Source organism: Cricetulus griseus, chromosome X, assembly GCF_003668045.3.
Source record: "Cricetulus griseus strain 17A/GY chromosome X, alternate assembly CriGri-PICRH-1.0, whole genome shotgun sequence".
In the NCBI taxonomy this organism is placed as follows: domain Eukaryota; kingdom Metazoa; phylum Chordata; class Mammalia; order Rodentia; family Cricetidae; genus Cricetulus; species Cricetulus griseus.
In genome coordinates, this window is record NC_048604.1 from 56,229,013 (window position 1) to 56,250,074 (window position 21,062).

General features: G+C 39.7%; 1 pseudogene; it reads left to right on the forward strand.

The window, feature by feature from the left end:
- The first annotated feature begins 1,744 nt into the window (after positions 1-1,744).
- LOC100750832 lies at positions 1,745-11,201 on the forward strand (annotated as a pseudogene).
- Positions 11,202-21,062: the final 9,861 nt, after the last annotated feature.

Here is a 21,062-nt window from a genome sequence, read left to right on the forward strand (position 1 = left end):
ATCTTGTCCCTTTCTCCTTCTCCAGGGGACCATGTATGTCTGTCTTAGAGTCCTCCTTGTTGTCTAACTTCTCTAGTGATGTGGATTGTAGGCTGATAATCCTTTACTCTATGTGTAAAATCCATATATGAGTGAGTGTATGCCATGTATGTCTTTTTGTGACTGGGTTACCATGCTCAGGATGGTTACTTCTAGTTCCATCCATTTGCCTGCCAATTTCAAGATTCCAAAGTTTTGTTTTTGTTTTTTTCCCCCACTGAGTAGCACTCCATTGTGTAGATGCACCACATTTGCTCTATCCATTCTTCAATTGAGGGGCATCTAGGTTGCTTCCAGGTTCTGGCTATTATAAATAATGCTGTGATGAACACTATTGAGTTGATGTCCTTATTGTATGAATGTGCTTCTTTTGAGTATATGGCTAAGAGCAGAATTGCTGGATTTTGTGGTTGACTGATTCCCATTTTCATGAGGAGATGCAAAACTGATTTCCAAAGTGGCTGTATGAGTTGGCACTCCAACCAGCAGGGGAGGAGTGTCCCGTTTCTCCACATCCTCTCCAGCATAAACTGTCATTGATTTTTTTTTCCATTCTGACAGGAGTAAGATTGTATCTTAGAGTTGTTTTGATTTGCATTTCCCTGATGGCTAAGGATTTTGAACCCTTTTTTATGTGTTCTTTCAGCCATTTTAGATTCTGCTATTGAGAATTGTCTATTTATTTCTGTACCTCAGTTTTTAATTGGATTATTTGGTGCTTTGGAGACTTGCTTTTTGAGTTCTTCATAAATTTTGGAAATCAGCCCTCTGTAAAATGTAGGGTTGATGAGTATCTTTTCCTATTGTGTGGGCTGGCATTTCGTCTTGCTGACTGTGTCCTTTGCCTTACAGAAGCTTCTCAGTTTCAGGAGGTCCCATTTATTACTTGTTGGTCTCAGTGTCTGTGCTACTGGTGTTACGTTCAGGAAGTGGTCTCCTGTACCAATTTGTTCAAGAGTGTTTCCTACTTTCTCTTCTAATAAGTTCAGTGTGCCTGAATTTATGTTGAGTTCTTTGAACCATTTGGACTTAAGCTTTGTGCATGGCAATAGACAAGGATCTATCTGCAGCCTTCTACACATGTGTGATCTCTCTGTGATAAAGAAGCATGGTCCTGCCCAGTGGCATGACAGACTAATTAGGACAAGGACAGTCACTCATTGGCCTATGGTGGTCTACCTGTGACTTTAAGGTTAAAGCACTGGCCTACCTGGCACATTACATAGTCAGGCAGATGATCATTACTGTGGTGAGCCAATGTGTAGTGTGGTATGGGAGAGAAAGACAGAAAGGTTATGTCCTGTGGACAGGGACATATCAGAAGCCAGTTGGTGAGGAGCAGGCTGAAGTATATAGCTTGATTGCTACCAAGGGACATGGTGATATCTGGGCATGGACTGCTGCTGGGTCCATGTCTGGGTTCATGTCTATGATGCAGTCTCTGTTGATATCTGTCACTCCTGTTATCACCAAAGGCTGCAAAGAAAAGACTGTACAGATTTGTCCCTAGCCCTCACTGGCTGCAACACTAGGGGGAACATGTCCCACCCCTCATTGGCTGAAGCACTCAGGAGACAAGGTCCCACACCTCATCTGGGCAGCACAATAGAGCTGAGTCTGTTCACATGGACATGGACAAGCTACTCTGAGGATGGGGGAATGAAAAAACAGGTCATGACACTGTCAAATGCCATGTGGTGGTGGCATGAGTAAAGGAAAAATACCATCCTCCTGTCACCACTTGCAGCAGTTGGGAGACCTGAGCCAGCCCCTTACCATCTGCAGCACTAAGGAGAACAGGCCCTGCACCTCTTTTGAGCAGCACAGTAGAGTTGACCCTGTAGACATCAGTGGAGGTGAGCAAGCACTGAGGGCACCAGAGAGCCATAGCAAGTACCACCTCCCTCATAGGCAGTATGTTGGTAGAAGCTAGAGAAAGATTCTCTCCTTCCCCCTATAGCCTCCAGATACTGAGATGACCCTCCCCTTACCAACTGCAATACACAGGAGAGGGCCTTGAACCACATCTGGGCAGCTCAGCAGAGCTTTACCTGTTGGTGGAGATGTGGGTGAGTCAGTCCTGATGTTGTGAGCATGGGTGAGCTGTCCCCATTGGATGTCTGTCAGGTGGCAGAATTGGTGGGAGAGAGATATTCCCCCTTACCACTTGTCCCTTGCTGCCTGTGATAGAAGACCCTCACCCTTACCAGCTTCATCGCTCAGGAAAGCAGGTCCTGCTTGTCACCTGAGCATGGTGATACAGCTGATTCTTTTGGTGGAGGCACCAGTGAGCTGGCTCTGAGGGTATGAGAGTGGGACAGCTGGCCACACATCCCACATCTCCCATGTGGTGGTGAGGGCAACAGAAAGATGTACTACCCACCTTGCCTCTGTCACCTGTGGTGAGTCAGACCAGCTACAATGCTTGGGAAAGTGTGTCCTACTCCTAACCTGAGCAGCACAGCGGAGCTGACCCTATGGACAGGTGAGCTTAACTTGACTCCGAGAACATGAACATGGGAGATGTGACCACACCCCTCATCTGCCATATGGTGTTTTAAAAGGGTAGAGGAGATAGATACTCCCCTCTCCCCCCGGCCACCTGTGACATGTGACAGAACTGGCTTTGAAGTGAGGAGCAAGAGATCTGTCCCTGCCCCTCACTAGGCACAGCAATTGCAAGAGTAGCCCCTGTAGCTCCACTGGGCATCGCAATAGAAGTGACTCTGAAGATGTAGTTTGAGAAAGCTGACCCTGAGGGCATGAAGGCAGAACTGCCTCACCTCTCGCTCATTGCTGCAAAGGGTTAATTATCCTGGACGAGGCTGGAGAAGTCATCCACAATGTGAAGACAGGGCAGAGATGGAATGCTGGCCCACCCTGCAATTACTCAAGCCTAGAATCAGGTTACCAAGTTGGCTCACCCCAACATCCACCCCATCCATCATCTGCCTGAGTATAAGGAGCTGGTCATGCAAACCCAAAGCCGCAGGATCTCTACGACAGAGGGAAACAAAGGATATCCAAGAAGATTACCAGGGAGGGGCTCAACATCAATAATGTAGCAGAAAGCAGAGGCCTTGAACCAGGCGAATGCCTCTGTGCAATGAACACTTTCAAGTAATGGCTCTATGCAATGAACACTTGCAAATAATGATAAACAGACGAAAGTGTTCACTGCATCACATACTCTGTCACACTACAGCTTCCCTTAGATTCTTTGATTTTACTTTATTTTTTTATTAAATTTCATTTGATTTGGGGGGGAATGCTTCAGGGGCAGAGGGTGAATACAAAGGGAGAAATGAATGGGATCAAGATGCATGGTGTGAAAAATGCAAAGAATAAATTTTAAAAGTTAAAAAATATTCTTCATTTTTATTTTCAATTTCTCATATATATGCATATATATATATATATATATATATATATATATATATATATATATATATTCAATATTTTTAAAAGGGCTGCAATAATTTATTTAGTTAAAATTTGAAATCTTGAAATTTGGGAAAGGTTTTCTCCAGTGAGTAACTATCTGGCATCTAATTTTGACTGTATGATCTCTAAGACAGTAAAAAACTATCTTGACACTTGTTAAAGTTGGTAAGGTTGATTTCATTCTCCAGATACTGCAACATGAGAGAGATGCTGAGACTAACTATGAATACAAGAGACAATGGAGTTTAAGAAGTAACAGACTAAAGGGGTCAATGGATGAACAATTACTAAGGGGAAAAATCAAAGGCCACAGGATTCATTTTAACTTAACAGGATTTCTTCTGACAAAAAAGTCAAGGAGTGAGGTAAAATATATCAAGTGTGACAGATAAAGACTGATTAAAGAGAATTTCTGTTACTAGTCTTGATATATTGCTGTCTTATAGAAATTTTCTTTCATTTTTATCTTAGGTTATAATTACTCTTTTATTGCTTTATCTTCTCACACTTAAATGATTTTTGCACTTTACTTCTCATATTTTTACATTTTGAGATGTTCCTTTGATTTTATTTAGTAAGTTGTTTAATGCTCATTTATCATGCAACAGAAAATGAATGAATGCTATGTGGTGGCCCATTTTCTTCACGTTTTTTGAGGAAGCAAAGCCTGTGTTTGTTTTTCCTTACCTAACCTGTACACATGCAAGGAATCCCTGGAAATTAGAGTAGGAAAATATGGATATATTAATAACTGCAAAATAACCAGAAACTTATTAATTCATTGCAAATATGGAGTACTAATAATCTCAAGTGAGTGTGTGAAATGTGCTTTTTTCCCCAACATTTTTATTTGAATTAGAAACAGGATTCTTTTACATGACAATCCCAGTTCCCTTCTCCCACCCGTCCTCCCCTATCTCTCCCCAACTAAAACCATATCTGTCCCATATCTTTTCTGCTCCCCCTGGATGGTGAGACCTTCCATAGGGTGTCATTAGTGTCTATTGTATCCTTTGGGACAGGGCCTAGGTCCACCCCCGTGTGTCTGGGCTCAGGGAGTATTCCTGCATATGGAACGGGCTCCCAAAGTCCACACCTATGCTAGGGATAAATACTGAGCTTCTACAGGAAGTCCCATAGATTTCTGAGGTTTCCTCACAGAAACCCATGTTCCTGGGGTCTGGATCAGTACCATGCTGGTATTCCAGCTATCAGACTGGGGAGCAAGAGTTCCCCGATTTTCAGGTCAGCTGTTTCTGTGGGTTTCACCAGCCTGGTCTGGACCTCTGTGCTCTTCACTGGTCCTTCTCTGCATCTGGGTTCCAGTTCAGTTTGATGATTAGTTATGGGTGTCTGCTTGAACTTCCACCAGCTGCTGGATGAAGGCTATAGGATGGCATATAAGTCAGTCCTCAATCTCATAATCAGGGGAGGACATTTAAGGTAGCTTCTCCTCCATTGCTGAGATAGTTAGCTGGTGTCATCTTTGTTGATCGCCAGACATTTCCTTAGTGCCTGATTTCTCTGTAAACCAAAATTGTCTTTTGAAAAAAACTAATATTGAAAAAATAGAGGGTATCAATAAGTGATAAGGTCAGGAAGGATTTTAAGCTTCTCGGGTCATAAAATGTAGCAAATGCAGCCCGGCGGTGGTGGCACATGCCTTTAATCCCAGTACTTGGGAGGCAGAGGCAGGCGGATCTCTGTGAGTTCAAGACCAGCCTGGTCTACAAGAGCTAGTTCCAGGACAGCATCCAAAGCCACAGGGAAACCCTGTCTTGAAAAAAAAAAACAAAAAAATGTATCAAATGCATGGGGGTTTTAAAATTTTATGCACAATGACCTCAAACATAATGATCCTCCTGCCTTAGCCTTTTAAGTGTGGGGACAGATATCATAACCTTAATTTTTATGGTGATGTTTAGAAGGATTTAACTTACATTTTGTTTCAACAAATATTGCTTTCTTACCTTTGTAACCCACTATATTTACCTATATTGTCAATCTTCTACTTCCCATGACATTTTTAAGTTCAATCTTCTCATACTTCAATGAATTTTACATTTTCCTACCATACTTTTACATTTTGAGATGTTCCTTTGATTTTATTTTGTTTGTTGTTTGGTGTCCAATTTTAATGTACCAGAAAATGAAGGGATGTTATGTGGTAGTCCATTTTTGTTATGAATGCAAAATACATGAGGCTAGCCTTCTGTATAACAGATAATATATTGGCTTATAATCCTGGTTGCATTAGCCCCCTCACAAGGGCATACTGACTGATTTACAACATGGCATGGGCAAGGGAAGGAAAAGTTATATACAGCAGTATTTAATCCCATGAATTATTTTATTGCATAATAATCTGCTGTTTTGCTATGGCTCCTGCGAATACTACAACAGTAGTAGACCTTAACAACAATCTCTCTGTTTTTTAATTTTTTTTCCATCTCTTGGCATTGCCATACTCCCAAACAAGCTTACAGCATGTGGTACTGCAGAATACACACAAGTGATTTGGTAACCACCATATGGTTTATAGGTAAGTATGGCTTTACTATATTCACTTTAAGAATATTTTAATTCTCTTATGTGTGTATGTCCTTTGCCTGAAAGTATGCATGTGTACCACATGCATGCCTCATACACATGGAGGTCAGCAGGTAATGCTCTTCTATCCTATGCAGGCTCTAGCATATGTGTGGTACATGAATACACATGCAGGCTAAAAACCTCTTCACACAAAATGATTAAAACTGTTTAAATGATAGATTAGAATAGATCTAAATATAAATTTTAAAAGAAAGTGTGCACATGAAGTACCAGAATAAAAAGAATATGAATGACCACCAATTATGCAGGTTAAAAAACGGTAATGAAGTGTCACATTGCTTACATTAGAATGACTATTATAGGCTGGCATTGGTGGCTCACGCCTTTAATCCCAGCACTCGGGAGGTAGAGGCACGAGGTTCTCTGTGAGATCGAGGCCAGCATGGTCTTCAGAGTGAGTGCCAGGATAAGCTCCAAAGCTTCACAGAGAAACCCTGTCTTGCAAAAAAAGAGAAAAGAATGACTATTATAAAAAAGAAAGATAACAAATATTGATCAGAATATAGACATCATAGAACCTTTTCATTCTGTTTGTAGGAATAAATATTATTACAGACATTGTGGAGCATAATACAGAGGCTTATAAAATAACACAACTACTAGGCAATCCAGCATTGTCACTATTGCCAAGTGTAGCAATAATTATAAATGATATTTAATAATTCTTTCAGACTTGTTTGAGTCTATATTTATGGAAGCACTATTCTATTCAATATAGCCAGCATCCAACAAACCACAGTGCTCATCAGATGATAACAAAGGAAGCAATTCAGTATGTATTCACAATGAAAAATTATCCAACTTTATAAAAGGAAGAAATTCTGTCATTTAAAATCACAGTAATGGAGATGTAGAATGATGAATCAAAAGAATCAGGTATCACATAGACACTCTCCTATGTGGAACCTAAAATGCTCAAAATTTTATAGAAGTTTAGTGCCTCATCCCAGTTGTCGCATGCTGTAGATGATAAAGTAAAACATTAAAGGTTTAATTAAAAATATAAACTGTAAGGACCCAGAAAGATGACTCATCTGTTAAGAACATGAGTTTTTAAGTATCCAGGTTCATCTCCCAGCACACACATGGTGTTTAACAACCATCTATAACTCCAATTACAGGAGATCCAATGTCTCTTTTGACCTTTGCAGGGTTCTGCATTATTGTGGTGCACATACATCCATTCAGACAAACACACACCATATACAATAAAATAAAATGCAAATAAAGCACTAACTATAGTTAGATGAATCATTCCTAGTGTTTTGTTAAATGATAATGTTGACAAAAATAATAAAGTATTAGCTATATTTTTAAAGCTGAAAAAATAATGCCAATTGCCACCATTAGCAAAGTAAATGTGAAGTGGTATGTTTATAGTGATTTGTACATGGCATTTCATTGCTGCCACCTGAGAAGACCAAAGCAGAAACAGACAGAGAAGCCAATTAGACAGGATTTTGAAATATTATGTACCATGGACTAGTTCCAAAAATTATTATTTCATAGCCTAAGTTGAACAACAGAAGGCTTTTCATTTCAAACATATTATGGAGACCAGTCCAGGTTTTAGCAAAACTGAAGAACATGTGTGCATTTTATAATTTTACCAAGAAACATCAACTACGCTACTATTTCTTTCTAAGCAAAGTTAAAATAGTTTAATGAGCTAATGGGTATTGATACTACTGTAATACTAAAAATAAATGATCCAGTGATGGGGAGTGTACTGATTCAATTTCAAGCTGAATATCAGAAAAGGAAAGCAGTCAGCCACTAGCTTCCTGCCTCTACCTCAGCTGATCCTGTTTCTACAAGCTCTCACGAAGCCTCAGACTGTGGCTAGAGAATGAATGCTTCTACTGAGACCTTCCTTCTCTATTTTATACTTTCCTAATGTTGGGATTAAAGGTGTGAGCTATAATTTTCTTTTAGACTTATTTACTCTTGTGTAGAACTGGGTGGTCTTGAACTCAGAGAGATCCCTCTATCTCTTAATCCTGAGTCCTAGGATTATAAAGTATGTACCACCACCTCCTAGCTTCTGGCTTCTGCGATGAATGGTGTGTGCCTTGTTTCTAAGTCTTGTGCCCGACTTTGATTTTCTGAGTCCTCAGTGAAGGTTTAATAAATCATAAATATCGCTACATACTACACAGAGAGTTTTTCAGACTCTGCATGTGGTGTGTGTGTGTGTGTGTGTGTGTGTGTGTGTGTGTGTGTGTGTGTATGTGTGTGTGTGTAAATGAATTCAACATCGTAACAGCACAGTAGTGGTGGTTAAATGTAATTCAGGCTTGTTCTTAGATTTACAGATTTTACATTATTACATTAAATATGATCACAACAAAGGAAACAATTTAAATGAAGCATAATTAAGAGGGAATAATATTATATAAGTATAATCTATTAGTATAGAATGGGCATTTGTCAGGATACATGACATAAGTCAGTTGTTTAAGAATCTGTGCTGGCTTTCGAGGATGCTGTGCTTGAGTCTGATACCTTAGACCACTCAGCCACCCTGACTTGTGGAGAAAGGGCATCACTCCTCCACTGCTGGTGAGAGTGCCAACTGGTACAGCCAATTTGGAAATCAGTATGGTGGTTCCACAGGAAAATGAGAATCAGTCTACCACAAGACCCAGCAATTCCACACTTAGGCATATACCCAAAAGATGCACATTCATACAACAAAGACATCTGTTCAACCATGTTTATAGCAACATTATTTGTATTAGCCACAAATTGGAAATAACATAAATGCTAACTGAAGAATGGATGGAGAAAATGTGGTACATTTGCAAAAAACAATGGAATCTTGAAATTTGCAGGCAAATGGATGGAACTCCAAGTAAACATTCTGAGTGAGGTAACCAGTCACAAAAAGAAAAAAATGGTATTCACTCACTCATATATGGATTTGAGACATGAGCAGGCCTTCATTCTACACCGACAGAGAAGCTAGGAAACAAGGAGAACCTTAAGAGAGACGCACATAGTCTTTTGGGAAAGGGGAAAGGGGAAAGGGACAAGATCTCCTAAGGTATTGGGCATCGTGCGGGGAGGAGAGAGGGAGTTAGAAGAAAGAGAAGGGGAGAAGGGGAGGGAAGAGGAGGACATAAGGGAGCCTGAAGATCTAGTCAGGGGAGGAATGGAGGAGGGCAAGAAAAGGGATACCATCATAGAGGGAGGCATTATAGGTTTAAAGAGCATTCTGACACTAGGGAAATGTTCAGAGATCTACAAGTTTGACCCCAACTGACAATCTAAGCAATATTTGGGAACCTACCTTAAAAGCCCTTCTTAGATAATGAGACTGAAGACTACCTTATATGCCATCCTAGTGCCTTCATCCAGTAGCTGATGGAATCAGAATCAGACACCCACAGCTGAACACTGGGCTGAACTCTGGCATCCAGTTGCAGAGAGGGAAGAGTGATGAGCAAAGTGGTCAAGACGAGGCAGAAGAAACCAACAGAAACAGCTGACTTGAACAAGGGGTTGCTCATGGACAGAAGACTGATAGCTGGGAAACCAGCAAAGGGCTGTTCTAGACCCCCTAAAGGAGAAAGTCAGTTTGGAGCCCTGGACAATCTATGGGGCCACTGATAGTGGATCAGTATTTAACCATAGTACACTAATAAACTTTGGGTGCCTTCCCCACATAGAGGGATACTCTCTCATCCTAGACACCCTGGGGAGGGTCTAGGCCCTGCTCCAAATGATATGACAGACTTTTAAGATCCTCCATGAAAGGTCTCACCTTCCTGGGGAGCAGAAAGGGGTTGGGATAGGGGGGATCAGTGCTGGGCAGGGGAGAAGAGGAGGGAGAAGGAACTGAGATTGACATGTGAAAGAAGCTTGTTTCTAATTTAAATAAAAATAAATTACAAAAAGTAATCTGTGCTGGCTTTCTTTCTATAACACAGTGCAGGAACTTTACTTGTGCATTGGTGTCATTGGAGGTCTTGGGATTGCTTTTAGTTGAACCCAGCTGTGACCATGATTGACAAATATTTCTGCAGGAAGCAACCATTGGCCAATAGGCTGGCCATGGCAGGCAGCCCTTCATTCGTCTCTACTCTGCCTCCAATTAATCAGGTTTTCCTTGATATTTTTGGCTGGAGAGGAAGCTTCGTAATTCTTGGGGCCCACATATTAAACTGATGTGTAGCTGGATCCCTGATATGGCCAATAGGGCCTAAGCCAGGCAAGATAGAAATGCTAAAGTCCAAATAATCTCTTCTGGAACCTGGAAAGTCTGAGGCAAACAGATCTCATGGGAGGAAGTCCCAAAGGAAAAAAAGCATCAATTTTACAGACACTTAATATGTTCCTGGACCTATCCCTTTTTGCCCACAGAGACTTTTTGCTGTACCTGTCTCTGAATGTAGTCATGTTTTTGGACTCTTTTACCCCTTTGGTCTTTCTTAGTAATTATGCTAAGAATCAGCATTACTAAAGTGAGAAGTCAGCCTTCCTCCTTTCCATTCTGGCTTTTGTTGTTAGGGCAGCCAGACCCTTCAGGGAACTTGCAGCCAACACCAACTGGATCAGACCTTGGATCCAATACTTCTTTGTTGCTTCTGTGGATGCAAATGGAGTGTGCCATTTGCTAGCACCTTTGTTTACAAGCTACGTTGGGTTCTTTATCTATGCAGGAGTCTTTGATTTTGCCTTTGGTTGGCTTAGCTCCATACATATTATTTGAAACATTGATGGACCTCGTAGGTCCCCAAGGTTCACCAGTGTTGTGGGCTTGGTGACCATTGTGGAACGCTCTCCTGTCCTCCCAGGGCCACCACTTTTAGGCCGACTCAATGACACGTATGGAGACTACAAATACACATACTGGGCTTATGGAGTGATCCTCATCGTCACAGGTATCTATCTCTTCATTGGCATGGGCATCAATTATCGACCATGTGTCCAAAGAACAGAAAGCAGAGCAAAAGCAGAAACAGGAAGAAGGTAAAGAGGTCGAGACCAGTACAGATGATCATGAGAAGCCAAAGAAAGTAACAAAAGCAAAACAGTCCCTAAAGCAGAATAGCTCCGGAGACCCCGCCGAGGAGGAGAGTCCCACCTTATCTGAAGCATGACTCCAGCAGTGTGTGACTCAAGACATCTGAAACCATTTTGCTGACCTCTAGTCTACCAGTAGACACTCAATGTAGACAGTGGACATGTGTGTGGAAATCATACCTGGTGTTCATTGGTAGAATTTGTTTTGTTTGTTTTGGTTTGGTTTTGTTCACTCTGTACCAATGTCAGAATTTAAAATTTACTATGTTTTAGGTATTGATTGGTTGGTAAAGGATATAGGAAAGAAGTAGGCATTTGTTTTGTTTTGTTTTAATCTTAGCTTTTAACAGTGTCTAAACATTTAATATGTGCCTTAAGTTGCAGTTTTAGAACTCTTTGGAGAGCCTTAACTTTTAAAACCATTCTGCAGAATTCATCTATTTTAAATGTTTAAAAGGAAAAATAACAACTAGCTTTCTTGAGGTAACTCTAACCTTAATCTTGTTTTGTTATTGTTTGTAATGCTTTGTCAGAAATTGTTACTGTAACATCTATGGATAGAACTATTAGTTAAAAGTTGGAGGTTTATAAAATACTGACTAAAGTATTTTTATAGTATTATAGTTGCCTGGTGTAAGTGCCTGCTAGGTATATATTTAAGGAATTTAAAGCATGAAATTCCGGAAACATCTTGGCTGTTGTAGTCACAGTCTGTCTGTCACCTGCTGGGTACTTCTCAGATGCTTACTACAAGCCTAGTGCTAGAATGTTGTCACTAAATTCCTGTGTTTGTTCCTGTTCAGAGACTTTGAGTGGTTATAAGTCATTGCCATTTTTTGAAATCTACTGCAAAAATGTTGTATTAAAATCTACGAAACATTCAAAACAGTCTGATTTACTATAGCCAGGTATTTCAGGCATCTGTTGAATCCAGCTTAGTTATCCTAAACCCTAGTTATGGTATGAAACTCTTGTAATCTTTGAGTATGTGTGGGTTTTGGGAGGCCTGGTAGTTCTGAGGTTTGAAACCAGGACCCCATGCATGGTAGCTAAGCACATGCTGTACCACTGAGCCAAATCCTACCAGCATGCTGGAATCATCCTTAACCCGAGACATTTGCTCTTTGATTTTTGATTGTTCTATTTATATTCTAGTTTAGAGCTGTATGTGAGATACTCAGTATGGACTAAATGTGTATGCTAGTTTTTGTTTTTTTACATTGTTTTTCAGTATTTGCAAAACCAAGAGCACCAGAGTTTGGCCCCAGGGAAGCTAATACAGACAAAATAGGGAGGGAGTTTGCTGAGTTCACTTGATTTCAGTAAGTACCCACCTCCCTGCCACATACACCAAAGCTTAAAGAGAAACATATCATGCTTAGAATTATTGGACATAGATGGCCCCTCGGACCTGTCCCATACCAAGGTGAGTGACCCTCTGCTCTTGCCCAACTCCTGTCCGAAGCCCCACACACCCTGATCTCACTGGGCCTGAGCCTGCTCAGAGTAGAACCGCCTGGCCAGGGAGGAGCTCCCTGAGTCCAGAAACAACTAACTCTTCTCTCCTGCTCTGCCGACTTGTCCCATATCAAGGTTAGTGACCCTCTCTCTGCTCTTTCCCAACTCCTGCCCAAAGCCCCATTCACCTGGATCTCTCTGGGCCTGCTCCTGCTTGGAGTAGACCTGCTCGACAAGGGAGGAGCTACCTGAGTTGGGAAACACCTCACTCTTCCTTCCTGCTCCACCGACCTGTCCCATACCGAGGTCATAAGAGGAGATAGAGAGACCCCACTCCACCCCCTGGAAGAATATATGGGAAGAAGACAGAATGAGAACTCACTCAACAACAGAAACACCAATATGACAACACCAGAATCTAGGGACTCCACACCAGCAAGATCTGAGAAGCTTGACACAAAAGATCAAGAAGAGATGGACCTCAAAAATTATCCCAGGAAGACGATAGAGACATTTAAAGGGGAAACAAGAAAATCCCTTAAAGAAATAGAAGAAAAAACAAGCAAAAAATTACATGAAATGGAGGAAAAGAAAAACCAAAAAGTTCAAGAAATAAATCTGTTTAAGAATCTAAAGATACCCAAGAAAAAGCAACCAAACAAGTGAAGGAAGCACTTGAAACAGTTTAAGGCATGAAAGCTGAAATAGACGCAATAAACAAAACACAGAATGAGGCAATGCTGGAAATGGAAAGGATATATAAACGATCAGGAGCTATAGATGTGAGTTTAACTAATAGAATTCAAGAGATGGAAGAGAGAATCTCAGTTATTGAAGACTTTCTAGAGGATATACATTCATCGACCAAAGAAAATCTCAAGACCAACAATTACCTAACACAAATTATCCAGGAAATGTGGGACACCATGAAAAAACCAAACCTAAGAATAATAGGTATAGAAGAAGGTGAAGAAACAGTGCTCAAAAGAACAGAAAACATATTCAACAAAATCATTGAAGAAAACTTACCCAACCTACAGAAGGATATGCCTATGAAAGTACAAGAAGCCTACAGAACACCAAACAGACTGGACCACAAAAAGAATTACCACCCCCGACACATAATCATCAAAACACCAATCTACAGAATAAAGGGAAAATATTAAGTGCAGCAAAGGAAAATGGCCAAGTCACATATAAAGGCAGACCTATCAGAATAACACCCAACTTCTCAATGGAAACTCTGAAAGCCAGAAGGTCTTGGATAGATATCCAACAAGCCCTAAGGGAGCATGGATGTCAACCCAGACTACTGTACCCAGCAAAACTTTCAGTCACTATAGATGGAGAAAACAAGATATTCCATGACAAAAACAGATTTATAAAATACATATCCACAAATCCAGCACTACAGAAGGTTCTGGAAGGAATACTCCAACCCTACGAACATAACTACACTCACAAAAACATAGGAAATAGATAAACCAATTATACCAAACACAAAAGGAAATAGGAGGGTGAAATCCACACTCAATATCACCACCAACAATAAATCCAAAACAAACAAGAACCAACAATCAATGGTCATTAACATCCCGAAATGTCAATGGTCTTAACTTACCCATAAAAAGATATAGGCTAACAGAATGGATACAAAGACAGAATCCATCCTTCTGCTGTTTACAAGAAACAGACCTCCTCTTCAAATACAGGCCTTACCTCAGAGTAAAAGGTTGGGAAAATATTTTCCAGTCAAATGGGCCAAAGAAACAAGCTGGTGTAGCAATCCTAGTATCTAACAAATTAGACTTCAAACTAAAATAAATTAAAAGAGATGAAGAAGGGCATTTCATACTCATCACAGGGAATTCCATCAAGATGAAGTCTCAGTCATGAACATCTATGCCCCAAATACTAAGCCAGCCATGTTTGTAAAAGAAACACTGCTAAAGCACACACCACACATACAACCACACACACGTACAGTAGGAGACTTCAACACCCCCTTTCACTACTAGACAGGACCACCAGAAGGAAACTTTACAAAGAAACAAAGGATCTGACAGAAGTTATGACCCAACTGGGTTAAACAGATGTCTATAGAACATTCCATCCAAACACAAAAGAATATACCTTCTTCTCAGCACCACATGGCACCTTCTCTAAAATTGACCACATAGTTGGCAACAAAGCAAACCTCCACAGCTACATAAGAATTGAAATACCCTACTGTGTCTTATCAGATCACCATGCTTTAAAGGTAGAATTCAAGAGCAATACAAATTGCAGAAAACCTACATATTCATGGAAATTGAATAACCCCAATAGCAACATTCCTGGGTTGAGGAAGAAATAAAAAAAGAAATTAAAGACTTCCTAGAATTTAATGAGAACGGAGATACAACATACCGAAATTTATGGGATACTCTGAAAACAGTGCTAAGAGGAAAGTTCATAGCACTATGTGTCCACATGAAGAAACTGGAGAAAAGTCACACCAGAGAATTGACCAAACAACTGAAAGATTTAGATCAAAAAGAAGCAAACTCACCAAGGAGGAGTAGAAGCCAGGAAATAATCAAGCTGAGGGCTGAAATCAATAAAGTAGAAACTAGGAAAATAATAGAAAGAATCAATGAAACAAAGAGTTGGTTCTTTCTGAAGATCAACAAAATAGACAAACCTCTATCCAAACTAACCAAAAGGCAGAGAGAGAGAGCATGCTACTCAACAAAATCAGAAACGGAAAGGGGGATAGAACAATGGACACTGAAGAAATTCAGAGAATCTTCAGGTCATACTTTGAAAACCTGTACTCCACAAAATTCGAAAATCTGAAAGAAATGGACAGTTTTCTGGATAGATATCACAAAAATTAAACCAAGAACGGATAAGCAGTTTAAATCGACCTATAACCCCTAATGAAACAGAAGCTGTCATCAAAATCCTCACAACCAAAAAAAGCCTAGGGCCAGATGGCTTCACTGCAAATTTCTAACAGAAATTCAAACAAGAGCTAATTCCAGTACTCCTCAAACGGTTCTGCACAATAGAAGCAGAAGGGATATGGCCAAACTCTTTAAACAAGGCTACAATCACTTTGATACCAAAGCCACTCAAAGATACAAATAATAAAGAGACCTGCAGACCAATATCCCTCATGAAAATCGATGCAAAATACTCAATAAAATATTGGCGAATTGAATCCAAGAACACAACAGAAAACTCATCCACCATGATCAAGAAGGCTTCATGCCAGGGATGAAAGGATAGTTTAACATACAAAAATACAACAATGTAATCTACCATATAAACAACCTGAAAAAGAAAAACCACATGATCATCTCAATAGATTCTGAAAAGGCCATTGACGAAATCCAACATCCCTTCATGATAAAGATCTTAGAAAGAACAGGAAGAAAAGGAACACATCTAAACATGATAAACGCAATATACACCAAACCAATAGCCAACATCAAAATAAATGGAGAGAAACTCAAAGCGTTTCCTCTAAAATCAGGAACAAGACAAGGGTGTCCACTCTCTCCATATCTCTTCAATTTTGTACTTGAAGTTCTAGCTAGAGCAATAAGACAAGAAAAGTGGATCAAAGGGATACAAATTGGAAAGGAAGAAGTCAAACTTTCACTATTTGCTGATAATATTATAGTCTACATTAGTGACCAGAAAAAATCTCTGCCAGGGAACTCCTACAGCTGATATACACCTTCAACAAGGTAGCAGGATACAAAATTAACTCAAAAAAAATCAGTAGCCTTACTATATACAGATGATGAATCCAATGAGAAAGAAATCAGGGAAACATCACCTTTCACAATATCCACAAGCAACATAAAATATCTTGGGGTAACACTAACCAAAAAAGTGAAAGACCTTTACAGAAAGAATTTGAGACTTTAAAGAAAGAAATTAAAGAAGATAAAAGAAACTGGAAAGATCTCCCATGCTCTTGGCTAGGTAGAATCAACATAGTAAAAAGGGCAATCTTGCCAAAAGTAATTTACAAAGTCAATGCAATTGCCATCAATATCCCAACACAGTTTTTCACAGACCTTGAAAGAACAATACTCAACTTTATATGGAAAAATAAAAAACCCAGTATAGCCAAAACAACTCTGTACAGTACAGGATTTTCTGGAGGTATCACCATCCCTGACTGCAAGCTTATTATAGAGCCATAGTTCTGAAAACACCTTGGTATTGGCACAAAAACAGACAGATAGAACACTGGAATCAAATTGAAAACCCTGATATTAACCCACACACCTATGAACACCTTATTTTTGACAAAGATGCTGAAACTATACAATGGAAAAAAGATCGCATCTTCAACAAATGGTGCTGTTACAACTGGATTCAGACATGCAGAAGATTCCAGATAGATCCATACCTGTCAACATCTACAAAACTTAATTGCAAATGGATCATAGATCTCAACATAAATCCAGCCACACTGAATCTTCTAGAAGAGAAAGTGGGAGATACACTTGAACAAATTGTCACAGGAGACCACTTCCTGAACATTACGCCAGTAGCACACACACTGAGGTCTGCAATTAATAAATGGGACCTCCTGAACTGAGAAGCTTCTGCAAGGCAAAGGACATAGTAAGATAAAACCACTGCCAATAGAATCAGAAAAAATCTTCACAAACCCCACATCTGACAGAGCGGTGATTTCCATATATACAAGGATCTCAACAAGCTAGCCACCCAAACACCAAACAATGAAATTAAAAAGTGGGGTGCAGAACTAAATAGAGAATTCTCAACCGAGGAATAAGAAATGGCTGAAAGACACTTAAGAAAGTGCTCAAAATCCTTGTCCATCAGAGAAATGAAACCCCAAACCACTCTGAGATACCACCTCACACCTGTCAGAACGGCTAAAATCAAAAATACCAATGACAATCTATGCTGGATAGAATGTGGAGTAAAAGGAACCCTCCTCCATTGCTGGTTGGAGTTCGAACTTTAAGACCACTCTGGAAATCAGTATGGCGGTTGTTCAGAAAAATGGGAATCAGTCTACCTCAAGATTCATCCATTCCTCTTTTGGGGATATACCCAAATAATGCACGTTCATACAACAAGGACATATGTTCAACCATGTTCATAGCAGCATTATTTGTAATAGCCAGAACCTGGAAACAACCTAGATGCCCCTCAACTGAAGAATGGATAGAGAAAATGTGTTACATATATACAATGGAGTACTATGTTGGAGAAACCCACAGAAACAGCTGTCCTGAACAAGGGGGAGCACGTCGACCCCAGATGCTGTCTGGGAGGCCAGTACAGGACTGATCCAGATCCCTGAAAATGGATGTCAATGAGGAGGCCTCTGCACTTCAGTGGACCCCTGGTAGTGGATTAGTATTTTTCCCTGATGTAAGAAGGGACTTTGAGAGCCCATCCCATGTGAAGGGATGCACTCTTGCCCTGGACACATGGGGAAGAGCACAGGCCCAGCCCAGGATGATGTGGTGGACTTTGCGGATCCCTGGTTGAGGCCCCTACCCTGCCTGGGGAGTAGAGGGTGGATGGGTTGGAGTGTAGGTTGGGGGTGTGGGAAGAGGGATGGGGGTGAGGGGAGGGAGAGGGAGAAGGGATCGACATGTGAAATAAGCTTGTTCCTAATTTGAACTAACAATAAAAAATAAAAAAAGTAAAAAAAGAATTTTTGGACATAGCCTTACCTCCACAAACATTAGCATTTGTGACCCTTTTCACTTACCTGAAATGTAGAATATGGGATCAGTGTAAGGATAGCAGGAAGGATGGGCCAAATCAGAATTGTAGTATTTTTGTAAACCCAATGTCTTCTAAATAGAGCAGAAAAGATATATGACACTGAATTGTATCAATGCATTTAAAAAGCCATTGAAATTGACAGGGGGAAAATATCCATCTAAAACCTTGGTAGAAGCCTACTTTTTCCAAATTTATTTTATTTTTAGAAAAAAAAAAGAATCTGTGCTGGCCAGGTGTTGTTAGTGCACACCTTTTGTCCCAGCACTCAGGAGGCAGAGGCACGAGGATGGCTGTGAGTTTGAGGCCACTCTGTTCTACAGAAAAAGTTCCAGGACAGGCTCCAAAGCAATAGAGAGAAACCTCTCTAGCTCTCTGTCACAAAAAAAGAATCTGTGCTGTTTGCTGCAGTCAATGTAAATAATACAAATAATAATTTCTAAATCAGAGGTTAACAAGGTTCTATAAATACATTATTTTCTTTGGAGAGGGAACTTGAAAGAGAACAGTTTCTGGAGGAAATTGCCTGCACTTTAAGAAGAATAAGAGTTAATGGGTTTTCTAATGGTAATCTGTGTCCATGGAGTTCTGGCATAGAAGACAGGAATTTTGATAAGTAAAGCTCCACCTTCTTTGCATTAAGGTGTTCTTTGAATCTTAGTTTACAGTGACTTAAAACTTTACATCTGTGATAATGTGACAGGCAGAACGATGAAGCTATTTATAACTTCTCAACAACAAATTCAAAATAGAAGAGTGGTACCATGGAGGCTATTAAAGGAATGTGGCCCTTTTATGAGAAAAGTAGTACTTTAGGGTTAACAACTAACATGATATCATGGATATGATGATTAAACTGTTTCTGTCAACCTGACTATATTTGCCTGTTGCTACAGCCAGTATTGTATCCATTGTCTTCAGAATTCCAATGCAGACTGAAAACTATCTATCAGCTGTCAAGGAATTCTCCAGGACTCTATGTCTAGACTAGGACTGTTGAGATATCCAGTCTCAAGAAATGAACAATGTGTAGATTCTCAGCTTTTATATCATGAGAAAATTATTGTTGGAATACCTGGACCACGTCTTGTAAGTCAGTCTAATAAAGGAACTTCATATATGGGTTTGTTAAGTACACACATACACACACACACACACAAACATGAACTTGGAATGATCAACCCTGACTAGTACAAGTCAGTATCACCCATTTTTTACAATGATTACACCAAAATTTCATATAAGGGAAATTCTGAGCTTTACGTAGACATATGTTCTGCTTTTGACTTTTTGTTTCTATATTCACAGACGTTGTTTTGTGCTTTGTATTTAGTTCTATTTAACAAACTTTTCACATGATAACACTAATTTTTTGATATATCTAGTTTACCCATGCAGCCTTGTCTTAAGTAGAAACATGTGTGCCTAACATAACAATAAAACAGAAACACTTTTGTATTATTATATGGTAAAATATAAACACCTTATGTGTTAATTTGATATAATTATTCTAGGGGAAATCTGCGAGAGATTATATGCTCATTACTTTTATGTATACTTGGCACAAGCTGAATTATCTGAATGGAAGGAAAATCAATTCAGAAAATTCTTTTATAAAGTCTGGCATTTGGGTATTTCCTTAATTAGTGATGGATGGTGGGAGGGCTCAGCCCAATATGGATGGGGCCATTCCTGGGCTAGTGGTTCTGGGTTTTATTTGAAAAGAAAGAAGCCTGAGCAAGTCATGGTGTTCAAATCAGTAAGCAGCACTGTTCCAAAGTCCTGCACGTCTTTTCTTGTCTCTTGGATCTTGCTCCAGGTTGAATTCTTACCCTGATTTCCTTAAACAATGTTAAGTGATAAGAAAAGGTAAGCCAAATAAACCCTTTCCTCCTCAAGTTACTTTGGTTATGGTGTTTCATCATAGCAGGACCAGCTAACACAAAACAGATTTCTTAATCAATAGTTCATATTCTTATTACAGCAAAAAAGTAGTTTTTGAGACAGGGTCTCAGTCTCACTGTATAGTCCTGTCTGTTCTGTAACTCACTCTGTAGACCAAGCTGGCCTCAAACTCACAGAGCTCTACCTACCTCTGCCTTCCAAATGCTGCGATTAAAGTCATGCACAACCATTACCTAGACAGAGTGTTTTCTTAATGGGAAATACAGGAACTCTTTGGAAAAGAGTTTTAGCTTCCAGAATTTTCTTTTACCTAAAAATATTTTTTCTGTATTTTATTGTATATCTGACTCATTTGGAAAAGATCAATTATATTCTTGGAAATTCCTCTTTTATATCAATTGTAATCAGAAATAAAACAACTCAGCTGATCAGCTGAGTATTTTAAAATGTAGAACCTCAATAGAAGCTTGAAGTAAATATAAAATATAAAGGCAATAAGAAAACTGTTGTGTAAGCTCATTTTAGACAACCTTCAAGAAACAGTATGTCTTTCACACTGCAGCACCAAGAATGTAAATATCATCAAGGAAGCATCATAGGAATTTGATGGCAGTTACTGAGGTGCTTCTGGAAGTAGATAGGAATTTAGAGCTCAAGACTGAGTCAATAAAGTGGGGGACTATGGCTTCCATGGCAACTGAAGTTAAGGAATCCATTATAACTTTTGTCGAAGGTTCTTGACTGTTATATTTTCTAAACATTTACAATGAACTAATGTAAGTAAAATGTTCAATAGGAATCAA